The following is a 9,917-nucleotide window of genomic DNA, read 5'->3' as shown; positions in this document are numbered from 1 at the left end:
TTCTGCCATAAATTTCAATTACCCCCTATGAAGCCACCACTTTCTTTGTCGTCTGAGCATCGTCTACCATTACGTGTTATTGATGGAAATAATACTGTGGTGGAAAAATTGGACATGTCTACTGGAAGTCCCACAAATCGTACCGACGAATGCACCGTTGTTCGATGGTCCTTCCTTGGTGAGCATAAAACCCAAACGATGCCAAAGTACTTTTTGATTGCCATTTCCCACCCCAAACACGATGCAGCACTTTCACCCATTCTTTTCAATTTCGACTCACTTTTGATTATATCGGTCGTGGAACAGGAGCGTGGTTGTTGCTGCATGTTGTCGTCGGAAATGCACCACATCCAAAGTCAAGAAAAAGTCACGAGCGAAATTGCACTTGAATGATTCCATCTTCCTGTCCTTGCATGTATTTCCCTGTTTATCACGTTGGGGTTGTTGTTGCTGTTGATACAATTCCAGGCAAAGTTGATTCGCTTCCAATTCGTTCAGCTGAATCAAGTTAAAGTTCAAAGTGCGATCCCCCCGGGGAAGATTGAATGCACATTATCAATATCTTGGGAAATGGAAAAGTTATCACTCGAGCGAGACAAGTAATTGAGTAAGTTTCTTTTTTTCTCTGTAGTTTTTCTTTCAGCGATTTATGCTCTGTTTCATTTCCAATTCTCCCAAAATGCTTTAAAACTTTAAAGTTCAGCGAATCACGGCTCGTTTCAAACAGACTGTATCAGAGACGAGGCAAAATCGTGTTAATCTGTCGAGGAAAGCGCCCACTTCTACCACCATTCGCACACTTCAGGTCACGGACGTTATTGGGTCATAACCTCACTTGTATCGGCAAATATTTGCCTCTTCTAACAAATGGCTTTTACTCGTGTAGAGCACCGGCTCGGCTATGTTAATTAGAACTAATATCAGCGGGAATGATGATTTAGGGAATAGAGTGATGTTTGCATAATCATCTCTCAAAGTCGGATGAATAACGTTTGACGTGTGTTAGCACATCGTATTATCGAGGGATGTGTACACAGTGTTAGCAAGAAACTGACGTTGAGATGTTCACTAGCGATGAAGCATCCCGAATTTTACTGCTTTCTCGAATACCTAACAATAATACCAGGAACGGATTCAATTCAAGCAAGTCTTCCTTGTTGCACAAACTAATCTTCGTTCAAGACAACTCAGCGTACCGTTTTCATTTCCTTGGTTCCTATTTATTTGATCTCCGGCCTTTGTGCTTAATAATCTTCATTCTCCCACGCGCTCCAGAAAGCGAGAGTCTACTGCCCGTTGATAAACAACGAAAGGCAACTATCCTTCTTCCACCCACCCTCGACGGATTACCTCGTGACCTAATATATGTTGTCTCGTACCGCGTGGCTCGTGATTCCGCTTGCATCAGCATCGCCATAATCTTTATCGTCATCATCCCTCTCATAACTTTCAATCTATGTAGCTCAATTTGATTTAATGGATCCAATGCCGTTCACCGCCGCGGGCTATGATGGAAAACAATGTTCACAAACACTTTGTTCCTGTCGTGTTACGGGTATCGGGATTGGATGGACGCTGGCGGTGCTTTTCAGAGCAGTAAATAAATATAGCGAATAGGCAAGGCGCAGGACACAGGCAGACTGTTTATTATAAACCGGAACGAAACAGGTAAATGGATTGAATTATCTTTGTGTCATCAAAGTGGAAACTCTTTAGAAAACAATGTTGAGTTGCTTGTGGGGTAATGATGTCATTAATTAATTTATTTCGACTTGAAGGACTTTTCTGCCGAATGACCTAGATAAAACCGGTTCTCATAGCGAAGTTAACAACAGTGTTTTCTATGGTTAACTTAAAAAATATTGTATCTTTTTTTGCCTTATTCATGCTTGCTCAAATAAAAGCTGGATTTATTTAGAATTCGATGTTAACCCGATCGGTTTTGGAATGCTTTATCATCAGTTTGTTCTCAAAGTGTTCCTCTTTAGTTCTGTTCAAAAACAAATGGCAAGAGGACGCCGTCGTACAGCAAGATATCAAGTAAGGAGGAAGGATGTTTACTCACGAAAGACGAAACGTACGTGAAGAAGAATTTTATGCAGCTATCAGGCCCTAAAACTCAAACTAAAACTCAAATCCGTAATCGTACTCCACCATGCAGGTCTCTTTTCCCTACTTTTGAAAGTCGAAAACAAGCTTTTGGAACATTCTATTTATAAAAAATCATAGTGTCATGTGAGAGTTAAAAGGTTTGCTGTCTGTTTTCAGAATAATGGTTGTTAATTTCTCTAAAAATGGCGAATGTATGTGCTAATGTATGAAAATTGACTCAAACTTATGATCGTACGCTGGTTGAAATCTCAACTCGATTTCGAAGGAGTTGGCCAATTTACTAATTCCATCATTAGTATGGTATCGCTTGGTATCGCATTGCAACTATCTTTAGCTGTCTTTAGCCTTATCTACGAGTTTTTTTTAGTGTATTCGGAAGGCATATTTTTTCAATTTTTTCTTTGAGTGGTTTTATTTTTAATTATTTTTAGAAATTTAATGGTTTCTAAATCTCCTACACAGATAACTTCTTTAGTTTTTTACTGGGATTGATGTCGGAAGATTGTGGAGGAATATCGTTGACTTTTGAGTGATTGTAATTTAACCATGTGCGAACTTCATATGTCTTGAGCTCTGGGTCATTGTCTTGGCAAAACTTGAATTCTCGATTCCATCACATTTTGTTTACACTTTGCTTCATATTTTCCTTCAGGATGTTCGAATAAACATTCTGATCCAATACACCATCGTCAAAAACAAATTCCTCATACATGCACCCTAGGGTGGCAATGGATGTATGGTAAAAATTTCATCACTGAATTTCAAAAACCGACCATGTACATTTTTGGTACATTATTGGCCCAAAAAAATGATTTGTGCCAAGTTTCAGCTCAATCGGACATGATTTAGGGGTGCCTCAAAGCGCTCAAAGTTTTGATTTTTTCATCCTCGAAAATCTTCCAAGGGGGGAGTAAAGGAAATTTGGAAAATCGATTTTTTTCTCGATGTCTAATGATTTAAAAATGCATGAAACGTCGAGATCTGGTGTCATCTCGAAAAAAAAACTGTTTGGTCGAAAATGGACCTTTTGGGACTTAGCCTGCGAGGCAATGAAGGTATGGAAAAAAAATCATCGGATTTCAGGAAGTGACCATGTAAATTTTGTTTATTGGTCCAAAAAAATGACTTGTGCAAAATTTCAGCACAATCGGTCATGTTTTAGGGGTGTCTCAAGGCAGTCAAAGTTTTGATTTTTTCATCCTCGTTTATTTTTAACCATTCTCTTGGCATCTCCACCACTGAGTTCGGGAAATTTAATTACTCCTGACCTTCCTCTGTTAGCGAGTACGTCCGCTATTTCATTGCCTGTAATTCCGCTGTGACCCGGAATCCATACGAAAGTTACATTCCTTTTGCATGCATCTATCTCACAAGCTTGAACCCATGGTTTCTTGGATGATCCCGCTCCCAGGGCATTTAAACAACTTGCACTATCGGAAAAAAATACTGATGATGATTTCTTCGGTGTATTTTCTAAGGCGATGCGCAAAGCCATTAGCTCTGCACCGAAAACCGAACAGTCGTCGCTCAACCTGCCACAAAGCTCAAGGTTATCCGAATAAACTCCGAAACCTGTTTTACCATCTGCTTTAGATCCATCCGTGAAAATTTTATGAAAATCGATGTATTTTGTATTCAATAAATCATTGAAAATTGCTCTCGCTTTTTCTTTGTTTTCTCCTGCTCTCACTTGTGCCTTTATAGACCAATCAATATTAGGTGGTTGGTAGTACCATGGTGGGCTTCTGATTCGTCGCCTTGCCGTAACAGTAGGAAATGCTTCGTTTGTTAATGTTTCGAATGATGTGTTGGCTCTTCTAAGTAGAACGCAATCGTGGACGGTTCTGCCTATTTCTTTGAAGCGAATAGCTGTATTTACTTCGTGTAGTGTTGCTACATATTCGAAAGGAAGTACTCCAGCTTCCACCATCACTGCTCTGATTGGACTTGTTGGAAAGGCACTGGTAGCTATACGTATGGCCTTGTTATAGACTGGCTTGAGAATGGTAATGACATTTTGTCTAGCTCTACTGGTAAAAGAAAAACCGTACAGAAGCCTGGATGGGACTAAAGCATTTGTTGTGTATAAACGACTCTTTTTTGCAGCTAATGCTTTACCACTTATCACTCTTAACATGTTGATTACTCCTATCGCTGATCTGCTTCTATCCCCGGCATGTTTTGTGAATTTCAGCTTTTTGTCTATTGTTACCCCCAGAATTCTAATCTCTCTGGAAACTGGTATGTTGATGCCATTTATTGTCATGTTTGGTGGTTTTTGGCCTCTATGCCTTGCCTGGCATATGTGAACCAGTTTGCTCTTATTTCCAGCTACTCGTAGTCCGACAGAGTGTAACCAAGCAACCACGGTGTAAGTGGCTTTCATCAATCGTTTTCGTATACTTATTTTAGACACTCCTGACGCGGCTAATAAAATATCATCTGCATAGACCAGTGCATGTACAGTGCAGCACATTGTTAGGAATTTTTGTGAAGAGTGGAGTCATGGCTATGATGAAAAGTGTTACTGAAATCACTGATCCCTGCGGAACACCCCGGGTGGTAAAATGCTCAGACTATAGCGTGTTTCCAACTCGTACTCGAAATGACCTCTGATTTAAGAAGTCTCTTAGATGTTTCAACAGTGGGTATCCTAATTCGTCGGGGCCCGTAGACCTACTTTTGCTTTTTCGAAGTGCTCTGTGCAGTTCTCCCAAAGAGAAGTCATTATTATAATTTGTTGAGCGTTTTATAAGCCTCGATCGAAGTTCAGTGGAAGAAGTACAAGGTTCTTCTTTTCGTTCTTCCCCCTGTCGTTTAGCTCTCATAGTTGTCGATAAAATCGTGCTACACGCTCCTGAATTCGTTGTACAGGTGGGGATGCAGGTTGTCCCTTCTCCCCCTTGCTGTCTTGCTTCCTGAGTGCTGCTCATCTCATTGTTGGAGTTAGAGATTTGCCAATAGTGTTTAGCAAGTATCTCGGCTAAAACAGTCGGGTCATCTGTGTTTGTGTTGCTGCCAGGGAGTAGAAACCTCATTGTCCTGTTTTTTCCCTGGAGTGCATTTACTCTCCGCCATATCTCTTGGGTGGTGGAGTTTGGATGTATTCCATCTACGAAATTTGTCCAGCTTTCTTGGTTGGCTTTGATTATTGCAGATCTGGCACTATACCTTTTTATTCGAAAATCTGTAAGGGCTTCTGCATATAGTGGGTAGTGAATTCCAGAGGAAAGTGGAATGTTACTCACTGCTGCGTCGATTATTATGTTAGTAAGGGTCTCTAGAGAGTATACTGTATCCTCTCTTATTTTTGATTCTATAGATCTGTGATAACCTATCCAGTCAGCGTTAGCATATTTCCATTTTCTCTGCTAGTCGAAGGTGTGTGACATGTGACAGAGTGCAAAGTTTTAGGATAATTCAGCTCCTGGGTCGGACAAGATTAAATTCAACTTGTTGAAGAATCTTCCCGACTTGGCGAAACAGCGTTTGCTGAACTTGTTCAACAAGTTTCTGGAGCTGAATATTGTCCCACATGACTGGAGGCAAGTGAGAGTGATAGCCATACGAAAACCCAACAAGCCGGCTTGCGATCACAACTCGTATAGGCCGATTGCAATGTTATCCTGTATTCGCAAATTGTTAGAGAAAATGATTCTACTTCGTTTGGACAAGTGGGTTGAAGCGAACAATTTGCTGTCAAATACGCAGTTTGGCTTCCGCCGAGGTAAAGGGACGAACGATTGTCTGGCGCTGCTATCTTCTGAAATCCAAATCGCATTTGCTCGCAAAGAACAAATGGCTTCCGTTTTTCTCGATATCAAAGGGGCATTTGATTCAGTTTCCATGGAAATTCTCTCAGAGAAACTTCATAATCGTGGACTTTCACCAATTCTCAATAATTTCCTGTACAATTTACTGTCAGAAAAGCACATGATTTTCTCTCATGGCAGCTCGAAATCTTCTCGTTACAGTTTTATGGGCCTACCACAAGGCTCCTGCCTAAGCCCCCTCTTGTACAGTTTTTACGTCAATGATATGGATGATTGTCTAACTAGAGATTGCACGTTGAGACAACTTGCAGACGATGGAGTTATTTCCATCACGGGTACTAATCCCGTCGTTCTGCAAAAGTCGTTGCAAGATACCCTGAACAATCTGTTCACGTGGGCCCTCAAGCTGGGTATCGAATTCTCTACGGAGAAAACTGAAATGGTCGTTTTTTCTAGGAAGCACGAACCCGCCCAATCCCAGCTTCACCTATCCGGCAAAACGATCCAACACTCTATGTTTTTCAAATACCTGGGTGTATATTTTGATTCTAAGTGTACCTGGGGGAGACACATTGCGTATTTGAAACAGAAATGCCAGCAAAGAATCAATTTTCTCCAAACAATTACCGGAACATGGTGGGGTGCCCATCCAGGAGACCTCATTCAGTTGTACAAAACAACGATATTATCAGTGTTAGAATATGGCAGTTTTTGCTTCCGATCAGCTTCATATTCTCAAGCTGGAGAGAATACAATATCGTTGCTTGCGTATAGCCATGGAGTGTTTGCATTCGACACATACGACGAGTCTCGAAGTTTTGGCAGGAGTACCCCCGCTTACTCTTCGGTTCACAGAATTATCCTACAGATTTCTCATCCGTTGCAAGATCATGAATCCATTGGTGATTGATAACTTCGAAAATCTACTCCAACTGACTCCTCAGTCAAGTTTTATGTCTTTATACCATGAGTACCTTACCCACGACGTGCACCCTTCACCAGGCATCTCCAACCAAGTTTGCTTCCCATACTTTTGCAATTCCTCTGTCATTTTTGATCTGTCCATGCGACAAAAAATCCATGGAATCCCAGATCATCTACGCTCCGATTATATTCCGCCGATATTTTCGGCAGAATATGGGAAAGTTAAATCTGATAAAATTTTCTTTACTGACGGTTCATACATAAACGAGTCCACTGGCTTCGGCATCTTCAATGAAAATTCCAGTGCCTCTTTCAAACTCAAAGATCCTTGTTCCGTGTATGTCGCTGAACTGGGTGCGATATATTACGCATTAGGGATCATTGAAACATTGCCCATCGATCACTATTTTATTTTTTCAGACAGTCTCAGCTCAATAGAGGCAATCCGCTCAATGAAGGTTGATAAACGCTCATCTTATTTCCTAACAAGAATAAGACAACTATTGAGTGTTTTGGTCGAAAAATTATTCAAGATTACCTTAGCATGGGTTCCCTCTCATTGCTCGATTCCGGGGAATGAGAAGGCGGACTCGCTAGCTAAGGTGGGCGCTTTAGAAGGCACACTTTTTGAAAGGCAAATTGCTTATAATGAATTTTTCCACATTCCTCGTCAGTATACGCTCGTAAGTTGGCAGCGCATGTGGAGTGGTGATGAGTTCGGTCGTTGGTTACACACGATTATCCCTAAGGTCTCGACGAGTGCATGGTTCAAGGGATTGAATGTAGGTCGTGATTTCATTCGCGTGATATCTCGGCTTATGTCCAATCACTACAACCTAAACGCGCATCTCTATCGCATTGGGCTCGCAGCAAACAATCTTTGTGATTGCGGCGATGGCTACCACGACATCGAGCATGTTGTCTGGTCGTGTATCCAGTTCCATGCTGCTCGCTCTCAGCTCTCTAGAGCACTGAGAGCACAAGGCAGACAATCGGAGATCCCCGTCCGGGATATCTTAGGTAGCCGTGATCCTGATCTTCTGCTTCATCTATACCTGTTCCTCAGGAACGCCGATGTCAACGTTTAATGATGTTTCCTTCGTTGTGTCCCCGTTTTATATCCCTCCTATCCGATCGATAAACTTTTACTTAGTCGCGACAATACATACACACACTCTTTACAGATACACGGGCCAAAGGTTGTGCAGTCCACTGATGATTCAACAAGAGCCAAAGGTTGTACCGCTCATGACAACTCTACATGAACTGATGATTGCGCCGGTTAGTGACCATTCTATCCTGGATTCCTCGAGTCGAGAAAGACGCACCACGCTAGATATGAGGTACAGACTAGGGGGGCGTTGCTGATCAAGGGTCAGCTGCATCCCAATAGGAAGTATCCCGAGTCGGGCACACGTACAGAGCATTGGAGACAGCAACATCCGAATTACGAAAACACTTGTAATACTAACCTAGAGCCAACCGCGAGTAATCGGTTACATATTACTAACATAGATAATAAGAAAAATTGTCAAAGTATTGAACTCCCGGCCCCGTGAGGCTAACGCCATATGAGCCTTGATAAAAATATATATTTTGGAAAAAAAAAAAAAAAGTTTTAGGAAAGTGATCGCTGCCATGGAGGTCTATCATAGTGTTCCACTGAAGGTTATCTTCTCTGGCTGAAGACAGCGTGAGATCTACTACGCATTCACTACCGTTTCCAAGGTTTAAGTATGTACTATTTTCCCCGTTAAGAATATTGAGATTGAAATTTGCTATAGTTTTGATCACCGTCCTGCCTCTTTGATCGGTTGTTGGACTTCCCCAAATGTCAGCATGGGCATTTAGGTCACCCAATATTATAAACGGTCTCGGCAATTGACTGATCAATTCCTGAAGTTCTGCTTCCAAAACATTGTTGTCATGCAAAGGTGGAATATAAAGTGAAACGAACGTTCGACTCGTTGGGTTGTGTATCGTGACTGCTATCGCTTGCAACGTTGTTCTTATTGAAACTCTTTCGAAAGGAATGCCTTTCAAGATAGCGATTCCAACTCCTCCCCATCCAATTTGTCTATTTGGTGGAAGGCACATGTATACAGGGTGGGCCATTTAAAGTGGAAGGATTTGTTTTTGCAATAGCAAAGTAAAGAAGTGGAATTTTAAATTTTTTTTTTTTGAAATTAATTTATTTTGGTCCAAGGAGATTCGTTCTATCTACTTTTTGATTATGATATCTCGTAAATGACCGCCTCTGGCCTTGCCCGCAAAATGTGCCCTTTTTTCGGCATTTTCCATCACTTTGCCCAACGTTTCGGCCGATATGGCAGCAATTTCTTGTCGGATATTGTCTTTCAGCGCAGCCAGGGTCCTTGGTTTACCAGTGTATACCTTGGATTTTAAATATCCCCATAAAAAAAAAGTCAGGAGGCGTCAAATCAGGTGATCTCGGTGGCCAGTCATAATCGCCGTTTTTCGATATTAATCTTCCGGGGAACATTTCGCGCAATAATTTGGTCGTGGCAGCCGCTGTATGGCATGTAGCGCCGTCCTGTTGGAACCAGTAATTGTCCAATTCATTTTCACGAACAAATGGCAATAAAAAGATGCCTAACTTAACGATGGCGACCTGATGTCGATGGAGTCTCTGAAACACTGGCTTGAACGGCATCAATATTCTCGTCGAAACGTCTTGGTCGTTGTCTGGACAGATGACTGGCATTCCCAACACTACCAGACGATATAAATTTGGCATATAATCGACGTATAGTGTTGTCTCCAGGCGATGTTTTAACTTTATTTTTATTTTTCCACGCACGTTTAGTTAACACAATTGAGAAGTTATTTTGAATGTACAGCTGAACAATTTCAGCGCGTTGTTTAGGTGTGTATTGTTCCATGGTTAAAATTGTACTGAAATGACGCTTCCAACGCGGTATGACATTTGTTAATCTGACATCTCTGTCAAAAGTTATGGGGTTGCCAGATGCTTCCACTTTAAATGGCCCACCCTGTACAAATGGTTTGCATTGGGGTGTACAAATTGTCTCCTGGAGACAGAAGATGTCTGGTTGGTGCTCTTTTGCCAGAATTTGAAGTTCAGCA

The sequence above is a fragment of the Toxorhynchites rutilus genome, chromosome 2 (genome assembly GCF_029784135.1).
Source record: "Toxorhynchites rutilus septentrionalis strain SRP chromosome 2, ASM2978413v1, whole genome shotgun sequence".
NCBI lineage: Eukaryota > Metazoa > Arthropoda > Insecta > Diptera > Culicidae > Toxorhynchites > Toxorhynchites rutilus.
Note: the sequence above shows the minus strand (reverse complement) of the source record.